Source organism: Copadichromis virginalis, linkage group LG7 (genome assembly GCF_057382275.1).
Source record: "Copadichromis virginalis isolate Kocher_CV1m ecotype Utaka linkage group LG7, C_Virginalis_male_GT1.1, whole genome shotgun sequence".
NCBI classification, from domain to species: domain Eukaryota; kingdom Metazoa; phylum Chordata; class Actinopteri; order Cichliformes; family Cichlidae; genus Copadichromis; species Copadichromis virginalis.
The window spans coordinates 45785685-45800965 of record NC_140624.1 but is presented as its reverse complement, the minus strand read 5'-3'; the positions used below and the strand labels follow the sequence as shown (position 1 = coordinate 45800965).

Here is a 15281-nt window from a genome sequence, read left to right as displayed (position 1 = left end):
AATCCTGGAACATGGTTTGAAACACTGAAATTGTTTCAGCTGAAACCGGCAAAGTCATACGTGTGTGTGTGTGTGTGTGTGTGTGTGTGTGTGTGTGTGTGTGTGTGTGTGTGTGTGTGTGTGTTACTCTGTACATGAAACAACTTTGTAGAAAACCATTTTCCTGTCGAAACATTAGCAAACACAAACAAAGTGTTATTAACAAACGAATTACTAATATCCCTCTCTATGATAGTGATTTATTTTCTTACGGGATTAAAACTGTAAATTTTACCAAACTAAAGAAAGTAATACAAAGTAATAAAACTGTTTATCATTTAGTTAAGATCCAACATCCATTCTTTTCATAGTTGGTTGCTACCACCAGAGGGCGACATGGAGTACTTTTACCCATGTAGAGAAACATAAACGCTCATATATTACACACGCACCAACATTTTACTGTCTATTACTACATCAGTCTGTTTACATTAAACTGATATTGATAAATAAACTCACAAATATAGCTTCATGAATTTGGTAACGTCCTGTAAGTCATATCGTCAAATGCTTTTGTTCCAAAATAAAAAGGCTGTTGAAATAATGATTGGTGTGGTTTTTACAGGTGAATGAGCAGCAGAATAACTACAGAGAATCTGTGAATACATGAATGACCTTTTGTAATATGCCTTTAGCCTATTAGTGCCCTGAAAGAGTGGAGATTTTACCTATTTTAGCAAAATGATCTACAAACTGTATGGGTGAATATAGGAGCTTGTTAACAGGTTAGCATGTCCAACTAACAGACAGGAAAATGAGCTATGTATTTTTTAGATATCATGTTATCAGCTGACCACTGAAAGCTCTTTCTGCATATATCTTCTACACGTTCTGTCTCTTGTCACGTGTGTGTTTATATTTAAATCATGTATGTTGATTATTTAAATATGCTTTTTCATTCATTTTTAAAAAATGTCAACAGCTGTCGTTTACAGATTCATTGTTTACTATATGCTATATATATATATGAACATGAACAAAACTGAAAACACTGGGTCACCGACCCAGGAACCCTGACAATATGTATTTTACCTGGTTAATGTGTGTGGCGGGGCGTGGTCTGCAGCGCCGCTGCAGGGGAGGCGGACGCACCTGAGCGGCACCCGCGATCACGCCTCGGCGCCTTAACGTCTGTGCTCTCTATGCTGTTGTGTTGGTATGTGTCGGGCTGTGAGCTTTAACACCGGCTGTATGCATACAGCAACCGTGTGTGAAAAGTGGTCAATAAAGAGAAGCTGTAAAGCGTGTTCATGGAAACATCGTTGGGTCTGCCGTGATATGTTTACAATGGGACTTCTGCTCCTGAATCTCTGCGCACAGCGTCTGCAAATCGGAGCTGTATGAAGTCACTTTCATCTTTACGCAGGACTGTAAGCTGTCATCTGTGAGGCGTGAGCGGTGTTTGTTTTTAACATAGTTCACGGTGGAGCTGCTGACATAATGTGGATCCGAAGATTGATAATTAGCCTACCTGGGGTTGAAAGTCTCGATAAATGCACGGCGTTTCGGCGGGTATATCGGCTTCCGCAAGTGTGACGCTTATTTTGAGCGTTCAAAAACTAATAGAATATAATTTTATATTTATATTTCAATATCACAGTAATCTTCCAATTTAGAACTACAAGTTAAAAAAGAACTAACATAAATAAAATACACTTCAGCTAATTACTTAAAAAAATAATTTATTTTCCCAAACCACGCAGAGCCGCACTAAAAGGACTAAAGAGCCGCAGGTTGCTGACCCCTGCACTAACCTATTCAGCTGCTTGTGAATGCAAATATCTAATCAGCCAATCACATGCCAGAAAAAAAAAAGAGTGATTTAAGTGACTTTGAAGGCAGCATTGCTGTTGGTGACAGATGGGCTGTTTTACTTTTTTCAGACACTCCTGATCTTCTCAAATTTTCTCAGGAATTTACAGAGAACAGTCCAAACTGAAAAGCGAAATAAACATTTCCCTGAGTAAAAATGCCTTGTTGATTGCAGAAGTCAGAGGGGCGTGGCCATGCTGAAGGCAAGAGGAATTCTAAGCCAGTTTCTCAACCCAGCCCATCTGATATCAGTAACCACAACACATTCAAAGTCAATTAAAAGTCGCCTTTCTTGCCCGTTCCGATGCTCGCTTTCAACTTTGAAATGAGACCACTTGGACAACAGTAATGATAAATAATTGCAAATAGAGCACGTTTACAGAATTTAATGTCATTTTTATAGAGCACCTCTTATTTTAAGAAAAGATGGGCGAGACGATTTTTGAAACTAACTGCAAATTAAGCACACAATATTTAATATCTGTATTTTACCATCTTGATAAGACATATTTCAGTACTCCAAAACACTTTTATTAGACTGCCAACATGCTTACAAGTAGTAAATCCAGGTTAGTGGATCATAATTAAACATCACTCTGTGGCAAACGCAGAGTTCAGCAGGCCATCAAGGAAGAAGTGACGTGCATTTCTGCAGTGTAAAGATTCACAAATGATTTTCTCCTTAATCTACAGTCACACAAAGCACCAGGAAAATCTTTGGTGATGATCTCAGATGATTCTGACGCTTATCACCCAGTTCCTCGTGATGTCCTCCACACCATCAACCCTCTGTCCTCCTCACAGTTTCTTCCTCAGCTTGCCTTTCTTATGGCCACCCCTTCCAAAACCTGACTTTTTAACTTCTCCGAGCCACTTTTTGTTCTTGGAGCGGAGCTTCCTCATCCCCCCGCCCTGCAGGAACTGGTGCTTCTGCTTTTTCTTGCGCTGCTTCATGATCTGATCCTTTGTTTTCAGCTCCGAGCGTGCTTTGTGGTCACCGGAGCTCTGTACACTCAAAAAAATGAATGAGGTGGATTGTTCAGTGTATATTAATTATTTATTTTCATTTTACTTAAAATATATGTTTTTGTTAAGTTAACATATGTTTTTCTAATCAAGTCTACGTAATTGTGTCTATTATTCAACGTACATAATACTAATGTGTTACTTGATCGCATAACATTTAAGTTAAGTCAATTAGGATCGATATACCTTGTATATCCACAAGGTGGCAGTAGTGCAAAAACAGTTGTAATGAAACCGCGCAGAACAAGAAGGTTTCACGGCTTGTGCCTGCTCATGCGCAAGACTTCAAATTTAACTGAAAAAGGCTGTTTTGGCGCCAAGCTGCTGTTTCTTTGAGAGGTAAGACCACTTTTTTTCTTTGACTATGTTGTGTAGTATCTATATGTCCAGCATGGTTATATTTTGCGTTTGTCTTACAAGACATGTTATATCGTTTGCGTGCGCTTGTTTTACATTAGTTTTACTGGGTCCTGGACATGCTTATTTTGTGGACTGTGTAAGAAACATTTTTATTGTTTTTTGTTTTATTAAGGGATTAGCTACAGGGGTTCATGGGGTTATTCTTTCAAGGGGTTATTTTTCCATTTGCTTTCTTGGGATTCCTTTTCTGTAATCCGAGAGTCGGAAATATCGAATAGGATAGCAAGGATAGCATAAAGTGACATTTAAAATCCAAAAAGTCAAGGGCGAAAGCCACTGTGACACCATTGTTCTGCTCTATCAGTAATCTGTATTATGTAAAAATGGTCTGTAAATACAGCATGTTTCCTAGCGGAGTTATACATATCAATGTAGTTATAAATTACAGTTTGTGAAAGTACACACTTAATTTTTTTAATAAAATTATTCAAGACATATGAGTGGACAGACAATGGAGGTCGACAGACCTGGTGATAATTGCTTCTATAGAAAGTTAGCACATGGCAGTGTCAATCTCTTGCTTTTCTTCTGAGTAGTATTTTATTTAGTTGTAATTCAAACAATAATTTGCTTCTTGAAATTAAGTAATGAATTTCTTGTTTTACTTTATAAATCTCAGATCCTGCCTTTACCTGCTCCCTCCTATACTAATGTGGTGTATGTGGTATTGCTGAGCTTGTATGTGGTATGTGAACTGTTATACTTTTAAAAACAAAACTGTTTTATAAGTTAAGTTTTCTTTTGTGACCCATCCCATGCCCCTGTTATTTCTTCTCCACATCTGAACCATGGTAAAGGTTGCAGTTCAAGGGCCTGAGGCATGAAATTCTTTTCAGATCAGCTGTGATCAATATTTTTTGGAACTTGATAAATAACAATAAAAGCTGTAATGGCTCCATTAGCATTTTGTGTAAATGTTTGTGTTAAAATTATAGCTTTAATGAGGTCTTACTACATTAGTTTTAGTTTGTATATGTGTACATATAGTATGTATATTTACAGTACAGTATGTTGTGTTTGTTGACATATTTTCAGGTGGAAGCAGAATATGTGAGGATTACTACTGCTGCACATGTTCCAAGGCTTTTTACACAACTTGACCAATACACCAGTGACCAGCTCATAAAAGTCTTCAAGAAAAAAGGAGGCGTTGCAGGGAAGAAAATTAGACAAACTTTGGCCCCAGCCACACAGGTGCGTTATTCTGTTGGTAGCAAAATATTATGGCTAATAAGATCATTTTCAAATTTAAACAGCTAGTGTATGGTAGCTGCACAGTGCACTTACATTTATATTAAGCAAGACAAAGTTTGGTACTCAAAACGTTGGAAAATTTAAATTACCTAAACATATGTGAAATCTGATCCCTTGATTTAGGTTAAACCAGAAGTGAATGTTTTTATGTTATGTTTTGAATGCAAAAAAGATGATGTATTAGTTTGTCTTTACCTCCATTATGGACATATATAATGTGGTGGAAACCCTGCCCAACAGGTTAACTATTCATGTCCATGTGATGATTAGTTGGTCTTGTGTACATGTCTATCTGTGCAGTGGCTATGTCATTAATTTTGCGTATAATGTGAGTTTCTGTCATCCTAAAGTATATCTGTTTTCTCTTCCTGTATCTCTGCCACTCTCTACAGAAGGAAAGTATTGAAAAGGGGAGGGAGTGTGTCCTCAGGGCACTACCTTTTTACCTGAATGAAGACCCAAGCATCCTCTTCAAAGAATAATTGGTTGGTAATTTTAGTTTAGTTTTTTATCTGTATTAAACCAAATTTTGAATAACTAATGTTGTTGCATGTTGTAATGTTGTTGTTGTTGTAATTTGCATGGAACCTGTTTAAATGTTTTGGGAAATCTTCTTGTATACCCAAACTATTTATATTTATCGTTGAATCTGTAGTCTGAAATAGTGGCACACTGGGGTGCATGTTCCTAATATTGTGTTTACGTCATTAAAGGGTAGCTTTGGCCCTTTTTCTTTCTTTTTTTAAAACTGGATGCCATTTTTCTATGTTTTTGTGTCTAAGCTACAGCTGTTCAGAGGGAGCTGGAACAAATTACCCTTGCTATCTTTACCATCGAAAGAGCTGATGCCAGCACTCCTCCAGCCGATGTGGGTATAACCATCTAGTGTGTCCTGCATGACCTGGAAGACCTGGCCTCTGCATGTGCACTCTTAATGGGTGGGATATATGCACTGAATCTCAGTTAACCTCAAGACTGAAAGCTTTCTTTGAAGTACTTCAGAAGCTCTTCCTTCATCTGTATGTCAGCATACTCTTGACCAAGGTACAGTTGCTCAAGAATACACTGAATGAATAAGCCAACCTTTAATTTGGATGATGAATGTTCTGTCAGATGGACAGAAGTTTTTCGGAGGCTGAATGGGAATAAAATGGTAATTTGTAAATGACAGATAACGGGAAAATTACATTTAAGAGAAATTTAGAACATTTTGAAAAGTTTGTAAACTACTACAATTTGAGAGATTTTACTGTTGTGGGGGGCTAGTAAGAGACAATCAAAAGTATTGAGATTTAAAGGATTTAATTGAGAGATGATACTGCACCAGAAATGTTGAAGGGTGGTGTGTATATTAGCGTTCAAGGCATATTGTTATGAGGTGGAAATATATTCATATTCAGTTTGTGTTACATTGTGTGCATTGTAAAGGTAATTGCAATACATACTAAAAATAAGGGTAAGTTAGGAGGTTGATCTGATATCCTCGTGTTGGTGTTGTTCCCAGATCATCATACTAAATGTTGTTCCAGGATCAACATTGCAAGTGACCAATCAGAATGTTGTGACGTCATACTTTTGCGACTTCGGGAAAAACCGGCGTAAAACAAAAAACTGTACTTAAGCTGCGTGAAACCGCCTCTGTCCGCCGATCAACTGACCCTAACCCTAACCGTAACCCTTTAATAAACAGTAAGCAGAATTGATATTGTCCTTGCAACATTGGAATTTCATAAATGCACGAATGGCTTGGAATAGAATAACGTCACAACAATGTGACAACATTTTCATGATGGTCTGGGAACAACACCAACACGAGGATATCAGATCATCCAAGTTGGGAATGCAGGATGAATGTATATTTTGTGGACTTTTAAAGACGAACAATTGTTTCCATGTTAAAATGTTTACATCTGAAGTTTTTTGCCCAAACACTAGTAAAATAAATGTTGACAGTGGCGAGTGTTAAATGGTTACTGCTGTGCTGTTGCAAAAAAACTGAACGCTGACAAGCTGTTTTATTGTTAGACCATAATGTTGGCATGTTTTGTTAAAGTTTTATTTGGGATGGTGATGTAATTTTCTTTGATTGCTAATATCAGTGGACTATTTATTATTATTATTATTATTATTATTATTATTATTATTATTATTGTTGTTACATAAATTTTTTTTAAATTGTGGCTGTTGAGGTGGACACTTCACTTTGCATTGTTAAAGGAAAGCACTTCATTGGCATTGTGTTACTGGACTGACCCTAAGCAATCATTGCAAATAGCAACTTTGCTATCCATTTTAGACACTAAAAGAAAAAAACACTCACAGACCTTACTAGCATCACATGTGCATAACTCAAGTGTCATCTTATCAATGTGTTATGTGATCTTCAATGCGTTTTTTTTTCTCTCTTCTATTTCTGGTAGATACAGACATTTAATTTAAAGTCTTGATGTTGCATCTGTCTACATACTGTTAATTACTAACCCTAATGAGCTGTTGTGTTTTATTTTGGACTGGGTTTACACAAATGCTCACTGAATGTGTTGGCAATAAAAGAAATTTTAAAAAATAAGTTGGATGTACTTAATTCATTTGTGTGGAACCTGTTGACAAAATAGATTTATGTAAAACTAATTAATAAAGCACAAGGTGGCTGAAAATATAATATTTGAATTAATCTAACTTAAATTTAACATTTTACTGCCACAAATAAGAAATGTGTTGAAGTAACTAATCTAAACTATCTAACCTGAAAATATATCATCTTTGTTCATACAACATAACTTGATTTAGTTAGTCTTAAATATGTCTTGTTAATCTTAAGTAGTTTTTTTAAATTAGATGAACTAAAAATTTTTGCTTTAAACTAACATAATTCAATTTCGTGGAACCTGTTGACAAAATAATTTTAATTAAAGTCAACGTTTCATTTTTTTGAGTGTACGTTTGGACCTCGTCGGCCACGGCCACGACCTGGGAGAGGCACGACACAACAAAGAGGTTGGAGGTTATAGCTCGCAAGGCTGGAAGAGGGACTTGAAGTATTTACCTTTAGAGTTGAGTTAAAACATGGTGGCTGATGGTCTATATTTAACATGTTTGTGCTATTCATTTTGATGCCTTCCTACCTCTTGCTGGCTTCCTGCCTCCTCCGCCTGTTTCTCCATCTGATCCAGATCCTGTATCATCAATCTTGTATTTTTTCTTCCACTCCTCATAACTGACATGTTGTCAAGTGATACAACATCTTCACAGTACAGCTTAATATTGTCATAGGAGTAGAGAAGAGGGTCATTGAGAGCAGCACACAGAGAAGCTTTTTGTTGGAAGGATACAAGTTCTTCCTGTTCTTCTTGTTACTGATAACCTGACCGCTGTCTGTTTTGATCTTCTTCTTCTGGTCTTCTTTTCCCATTTCTCTCACAAAACGCTTCCTCTTACGGTCCCTAAAAAAAGAAGGGGGAAAAAAGACTTTAAATTATAGTTTGAAATGACCATTTGGTGGATACTGAGTCAAACATAGGGAAATTTGTACCATTTCATCATTTTCTTCTGCTGGTTAAGGCGATCGCCTTCATCTCCCATGAGATCAAGGACAGCTGAAGAGGCCTGCTGTTCAAAAGCACTGCCCTCTCCACCGAGACTCAACCTGTCGACGCATAACACAGGACAAAACAGCATAAAACACAAAGCCATTCACATTTTTTAAAGAAACAGATGCAACAGTTTAATGCCTCACCCTCTCTCAGAGTCAAAGTCTTTAGGTCTGTAAGGGATATAATACTCTTCATCTTTGCCTGACTGCCTCTTTTTCTTGGTCTTTGGTCGCTCTTCGCCATCTTCCTGCTGACCTCTTCTTTTACCACCTACCACTTCTGAAAACACCCCCTGGTGGAAATAGAAAGAATTACATGGTACAAAGTGACAAAGCATGATACAGAGATCCTACTATCTTCCTCTTCTAGTTTGTATACAACATCATCTACATCAAAACTGCACTTTATTTTGCTTCTTCTTCATCAGACAGCACAAACAACTTTCTCATTTTGACTCAAATATTGGTTTTGAATGAAAATGATGAAACAATCCTGGGTGTTTATTCAACTTGTGAGCAGGTTTTCTAATCCACCGTACTATTATTATTGACACTAGTACATGTTCGTGCTGCTGGCAAACTAATACACTCAAGAACATATAGCAAAGCAAAAAAGTGAAAAGTAGGTCTTGCCTACATAAATAAACATAAGACAGTTGTGAAACTTTGACATAGTAACATCTGCAGTAATATTTACACCTGTGATGACATCTCACCAGCATTAGCCTTATTTTGAAACCAAGATTGTTTACACAGACTTTGTAATTGCAGAGAAATGCTCCATTTATTTTGGTCATTTCATTTTTGAGCAGGAAGCTCACCTTTTTTGTTATAGCCTTTAGATGAATAGAGAGTTTTCCAATTAAATACATATTCTTTAAATAATGTTCCCTCTTATAAAAAGTAGGATAATTTAAAAAAAAAATTTAAAAAATGTATTATACCTCTATTACTTAGAAAAAAAAACTGTTTTTTTCTGTTGTCTGTTATATAACGTTAGTGATGCTCGTTTCAATTCATTTCTTAATCAGCTAAACAGGTCAGTTAAGAAACAGTCAAATATTAAGTTAAATTTGAAAACGGTTTAAAAAAAAATATCCCCATTCCAAAATGTCACATGACAATCTCATTGGCTCACGGAGTTATGATGTCACTACACGATCCTTTGAAGTTTGTCCTTAAACAGGGGTGACACACAGCAGTTTTTTAGTTCGTGTCTTCGCAGCATTTGTGTTTGCAGCCTTCACACGTTCACCACAGAAACTTTTGGAAACCTTTTCAGAGTTGTCGTGTACAACCTTCAACATGTATCCAACAAGACACCAACCAAGGCAAAAAGATTACGCCGCTTCTCCTTCCTGTCGTGGCCGGCCAATTTCCCCAAATGACCTCTTAGCCGTCCAAAGGGCATTACATGACAGTAAGAAGGAAAACTACCATCTCCAGAATAAAATTCAACAGATTGAAGAAGAGAAACGTCAACTGGAGGAGAAGTGTAGACAGATGGAAGCGCAAAATAAGAACCTGGAAGAAAGACAAAAACGCCAGCCCGACATAAATATTATTAATGAGGGTTGGGGAATCAAGTTTGGACAAGCCCGAGAGCAGATTGTCTTCCTAATTAAGGAAAACAAGCAAAAGAGCGTGGAACTAAAGGAGATGTCCAACCAGCTTAAAGACAGCAAAGCTACTGTTGAGAAGACAGAATGGGATCTCCAATATATGGACCAAATGAATCGGCTGCTCCAAACAAACTTCGATGAAGCTGTGAAAAAAAATAAAGAAATCCTCCAACAGAAGGAAGAACAGGAGAAAAAGCAAAGAGACATGGAGCACAAACTCAAAGTCACGGAGGAAAAATACAGAATGCTGAAAGAGAAGGTGGATGATACTCTGCGCCAAAATAAAGACCTTCTTCACGAGAAAAAGCAACTAGAAGGGGAAAAAGAAAAACTGGACAAACAATGCTCGCACATGCAGAAAAGGATGGAGCAAATGGCGAGAAACAACTCCGAGCTCACTAAGGGGATATTGTTGGAATACAACAACTTGAAGCGCAAACACACTGAAATGCAGGCGCAAAAGCAAGAACAAGACAACATACATGACGACCTGCAGCGTACGCTCCAAGATATCCACAAAAGAAATGAGGAGCTACAAGACATGTACAAAGAAGTACAACAAAGAAACGCAGACATGCACAAGGACAAGATAATGCAGGAGGAAACATCCAAAGAGCTCAGGGAAAAGCTTGAAGAAAAACAAGCAACGTTGGAAGAGGTGGAGAAAACGTGCAAGAAGCTTGAGAAACAAAACAAAGAAACCATCGATGAGTTGAGAACCCTCATCCTGGAAAAAAAAGCTCTTGTAGAAAACTGCATGAAAAAGAAGAACAAACGCTTCCGCTGGCCCTGGAGGAGGAACTCTACTGCTTCCTCAGCAGGTGTAGCCTCGTCTTGTTCCACCTCTGTTCACCTCCCCAACCAGTCCCGGCAGTTGACTGTCCCCTCCTGAGCCTGGTTCTGCCGGAGGTTTCTGCCCATTTAAAGGCAGTTTTTCCTCCCCACTGTCGCCTAGTGCGTGCTCAGAGGGGATTGTTGGGGTTTTCTCTCCTCTACCTTGTTTCATTATTTACTTAACTTTTTGTTCTTACTTCATTTTACCTTGTTTCATTATTTACTTAACTTTTTGTGCTTGCTTCATTTTACCTTGTTTCATTATTTACTTGTTAACGTTTTGTTCTTACTTCATTTTACCTTGTTTCATTATTTACTTGTTAACGTTTCGTTCTTACTTCATTTTACCTTGTTTCATTATTTACTTGTTAACGTTTTGTTCTTACTTCATTTTACCTTGTTTCATTATTTACTTGTTGACGTTTTGTTCTTACTTCATTTTACCTTGTTTCATTATTTACTTGTTAACGTTTTGTTCTTACTTCATTTTACCTTGTTTCATTATTTACTTGTTAACGTTTTGTTCTTACTTCATTTTACCTTGTTTCATTATTTACTTGTTAACGTTTTGTTCTTACTTCATTTTACCTTGTTTCATTATTTACTTGTTTAACTTTTTCTTTTTCAACTTATTCATAAAACAATAAACCAATTGAATTTATCCTTTGAGTATTTTTCATCTTTTCATCTATAACTTTTTCAAACATTCATATCTGTCGTTTATCCTCTTCTTGAAACCTCATAAATGGTGAAGGAAAAATCCTGGAACATGGTTTGAAACACTGAAATTGTTTCAGCTGAAACCGGCAAAGTCATACGTACGTACGTGTGTGTGTGTGTGTGTGTGTGTGTGTGTGTGTGTGTGTGTGTGTGTTACTCTGTACATGAAACAACTTTGTAGAAAACCATTTTCCTGTCGAAACATTAGCAAACACAAACAAAGTGTTATTAACAAACGAATTACTAATATCCCTCTCTATGATAGTGATTAATTTTCTTACGGGATTAAAACTGTAAATTTTACCAAACTAAAGAAAGTAATACAAAGTAATAAAACTTTTTATCATTTAGTTAAGATCCAACATCCATTCTTTTCATAGTTGGTTGCTACCACCAGAGGGCGACATGGAGTACTTTTACCCATGTAGAGAAACATAAACGCTCATATATTACACACGCACCAACATTTTACTGTCTATTACTACATCAGTCTGTTTACATTAAACTGATATTGATAAATAAACTCACAAATATAGCTTCATGAATTTGGTAACGTCCTGTAAGTCATATCGTCAAATGCTTTTGTTCCAAAATAAAAAGGCTGTTGAAATAATGATTGGTGTGGTTTTTACAGGTGAATGAGCAGCAGAATAACTACAGAGAATCTGTGAATACATGAATGACCTTTTGTAATATGCCTTTAGCCTATTAGTGCCCTGAAAGAGTGGAGATTTTACCTATTTTAGCAAAATGATCTACAAACTGTATGGGTGAATATAGGAGCTTGTTAACAGGTTAGCATGTCCAACTAACAGACAGGAAAATGAGCTATGTATTTTTTAGATATCATGTTATCAGCTGACCACTGAAAGCTCTTTCTGCATATATCTTCTACACGTTCTGTCTCTTGTCACGTGTGTGTTTATATTTAAATCATGTATGTTGATTATTTAAATATGCTTTTTCATTCATTTTTAAAAAATGTCAACAGCTGTCGTTTACAGATTCATTGTTTACTATATGCTATATATATATATGAACATGGACAAAACTGAAAACACTGGGTCACCGACCCAGGAACCCTGACAATATGTATTTTACCTGGTTAATGTGTGTGGCGGGGCGTGGTCTGCAGCGCCGCTGCAGGGGAGGCGGACGCACCTGAGCGGCACCCGCGATCACGCCTCGGCGCCTTAACGTCTGTGCTCTCTATGCTGTTGTGTTGGTATGTGTCGGGCTGTGAGCTTTAACACCGGCTGTATGCATACAGCAACCGTGTGTGAAAAGTGGTCAATAAAGAGAAGCTGTAAAGCGTGTTCATGGAAACATCGTTGGGTCTGCCGTGATATGTTTACAATGGGACTTCTGCTCCTGAATCTCTGCGCACAGCGTCTGCAAATCGGAGCTGTATGAAGTCACTTTCATCTTTACGCAGGACTGTAAGCTGTCATCTGTGAGGCGTGAGCGGTGTTTGTTTTTAACATAGTTCACGGTGGAGCTGCTGACATAATGTGGATCCGAAGATTGATAATTAGCCTACCTGGGGTTGAAAGTCTCGATAAATGCACGGCGTTTCGGCGGGTATATCGGCTTCCGCAAGTGTGACGCTTATTTTGAGCGTTCAAAAACTAATAGAATATAATTTTATATTTATATTTCAATATCACAGTAATCTTCCAATTTAGAACTACAAGTTAAAAAAGAACTAACATAAATAAAATACACTTCAGCTAATTACTTAAAAAAATAATTTATTTTCCCAAACCACGCAGAGCCGCACTAAAAGGACTAAAGAGCCGCAGGTTGCTGACCCCTGCACTAACCTATTCAGCTGCTTGTGAATGCAAATATCTAATCAGCCAATCACATGCCAGAAAAAAAAAGGGTGATTTAAGTGACTTTGAAGGCAGCATTGCTGTTGGTGACAGATGGGCTGTTTTACGTTTTTCAGACACTCCTGATCTTCTCAAATTTCCTCAGGAATTTACAGAGAACAGTCCAAACTGAAAAGCGAAATAAACATTTCCCTGGGTAAAAATGCCTTGTTGATTGCAGAAGTCAGAGGGGCGTGGCCATGCTGAAGGCAAGAGGAATTCTAAGCCAGTTTCTCAACCCAGCCCATCTGATATCAGTAACCACAACACATTCAAAGTCAATTAAAAGTCGCCTTTCTTGCCCGTTCCGATGCTCGCTTTCAACTTTGAAATGAGACCACTTGGACAACAGTAATGATAAATAATTGCAAATAGAGCACGTTTACAGAATTTAATGTCATTTTTATAGAGCACCTCTTATTTTAAGAAAAGATGGGCGAGACGATTTTTGAAACTAACTGCAAATTAAGCACACAATATTTAATATCTGTATTTTACCATTTTGATAAGACATATTTCAGTACTCCAAAACACTTTTATTAGACAGCCAACATGCTTACAAGTAGTAAATCCAGGTTAGTGGATCATAATTAAACATCACTCTGTGGCAAACGCAGAGTTCAGCAGGCCATCAAGGAAGAAGTGACGTGCATTTCTGCAGTGTAAAGATTCACAAATGATTTTCTCCTTAATCTACAGTCACACAAAGCACCAGGAAAATCTTTGGTGATGTTCTCAGATGATTCTGACGCTTATCACCCAGTTCCTCGTGATGTCCTCCACACCATCAACCCTCTGTCCTCCTCACAGTTTCTTCCTCAGCTTGCCTTTCTTATGGCCACCCCTTCCAAAACCTGACTTTTTAACTTCTCCGAGCCACTTTTTGTTCTTGGAGCGGAGCTTCCTCATCCCCCCGCCCTGCAGGAACTGGTGCTTCTGCTTTTTCTTGCGCTGCTTCATGATCTGATCCTTTGTTTTCAGCTCCGAGCGTGCTTTGTGGTCACCGGAGCTCTGTACGTTTGGACCTCGTCGGCCACGGCCACGACCTGGGAGAGGCACGACACAACAAAGAGGTTGGAGGTTATAGCTCGCAAGGCTGGAAGAGGGACTTGAAGTATTTACCTTTAGAGTTGAGTTAAAACATGGTGGCTGATGGTCTATATTTAACATGTTTGTGCTATTCATTTTGATGCCTTCCTACCTCTTGCTGGCTTCCTGCCTCCTCCGCCTGTTTCTCCATCTGATCCAGATCCTGTATCATCAATCTTGTATTTTTTCTTCCACTCCTCATAACTGACATGTTGTCAAGTGATACAACATCTTCACAGTACAGCTTAATATTGTCATAGGAGTAGAGAAGAGGGTCATTGAGAGCAGCACACAGAGAAGCTTTTTGTTGGAAGGATACAAGTTCTTCCTGTTCTTCTTGTTACTGATAACCTGACCGCTGTCTGTTTTGATCTTCTTCTTCTGGTCTTCTTTTCCCATTTCTCTCACAAAACGCTTCCTCTTACGGTCCCTAAAAAAAGAAGGGGGAAAAAAGACTTTAAATTATAGTTTGAAATGACCATTTGGTGGATACTGAGTCAAACATAGGGAAATTTGTACCATTTCATCATTTTCTTCTGCTGGTTAAGGCGATCGCCTTCATCTCCCATGAGATCAAGGACAGCTGAAGAGGCCTGCTGTTCAAAAGCACTGCCCTCTCCACCGAGACTCAACCTGTCGACGCATAACACAGGACAAAACAGCATAAAACACAAAGCCATTCACATTTTTTAAAGAAACAGATGCAACAGTTTAATGCCTCACCCTCTCTCAGAGTCAAAGTCTTTAGGTCTGTAAGGGATATAATACTCTTCATCTTTGCCTGACTGCCTCTTTTTCTTGGTCTTTGGTCGCTCTTCGCCATCTTCCTGCTGACCTCTTCTTTTACCACCTACCACTTCTGAAAACACCCCCTGGTGGAAATAGAAAGAATTACATGGTACAAAGTGACAAAGCATGATACAGAGATCCTACTATCTTCCTCTTCTAGTTTGTATACAACATCATCTACATCAAAACTGCACTTTATTTTGCTTCTTC

General features: G+C 37.9%; 1 long non-coding RNA gene across 2 annotated transcripts; it reads left to right on the top strand.

The window, feature by feature from the left end:
• Positions 1–2887: 2887 nt before the first annotated feature.
• Positions 2888–7120, top strand: LOC146705861 (uncharacterized). 2 transcript variants are annotated; one of them, XR_014921419.1, is made up of 5 exons: positions 2888–3216; positions 3917–3982; positions 4333–4491; positions 4944–5036; positions 5334–7120. It is a non-coding gene; the product is annotated as an uncharacterized LOC146705861 (long non-coding RNA). The 2 variants fall into 2 exon arrangements; XR_014921418.1 differs by lacking the exon at positions 2888–3216 and having other exon boundaries at positions 3226–3982.
• The last annotated feature ends 8161 nt before the right edge of the window (positions 7121–15281 follow it).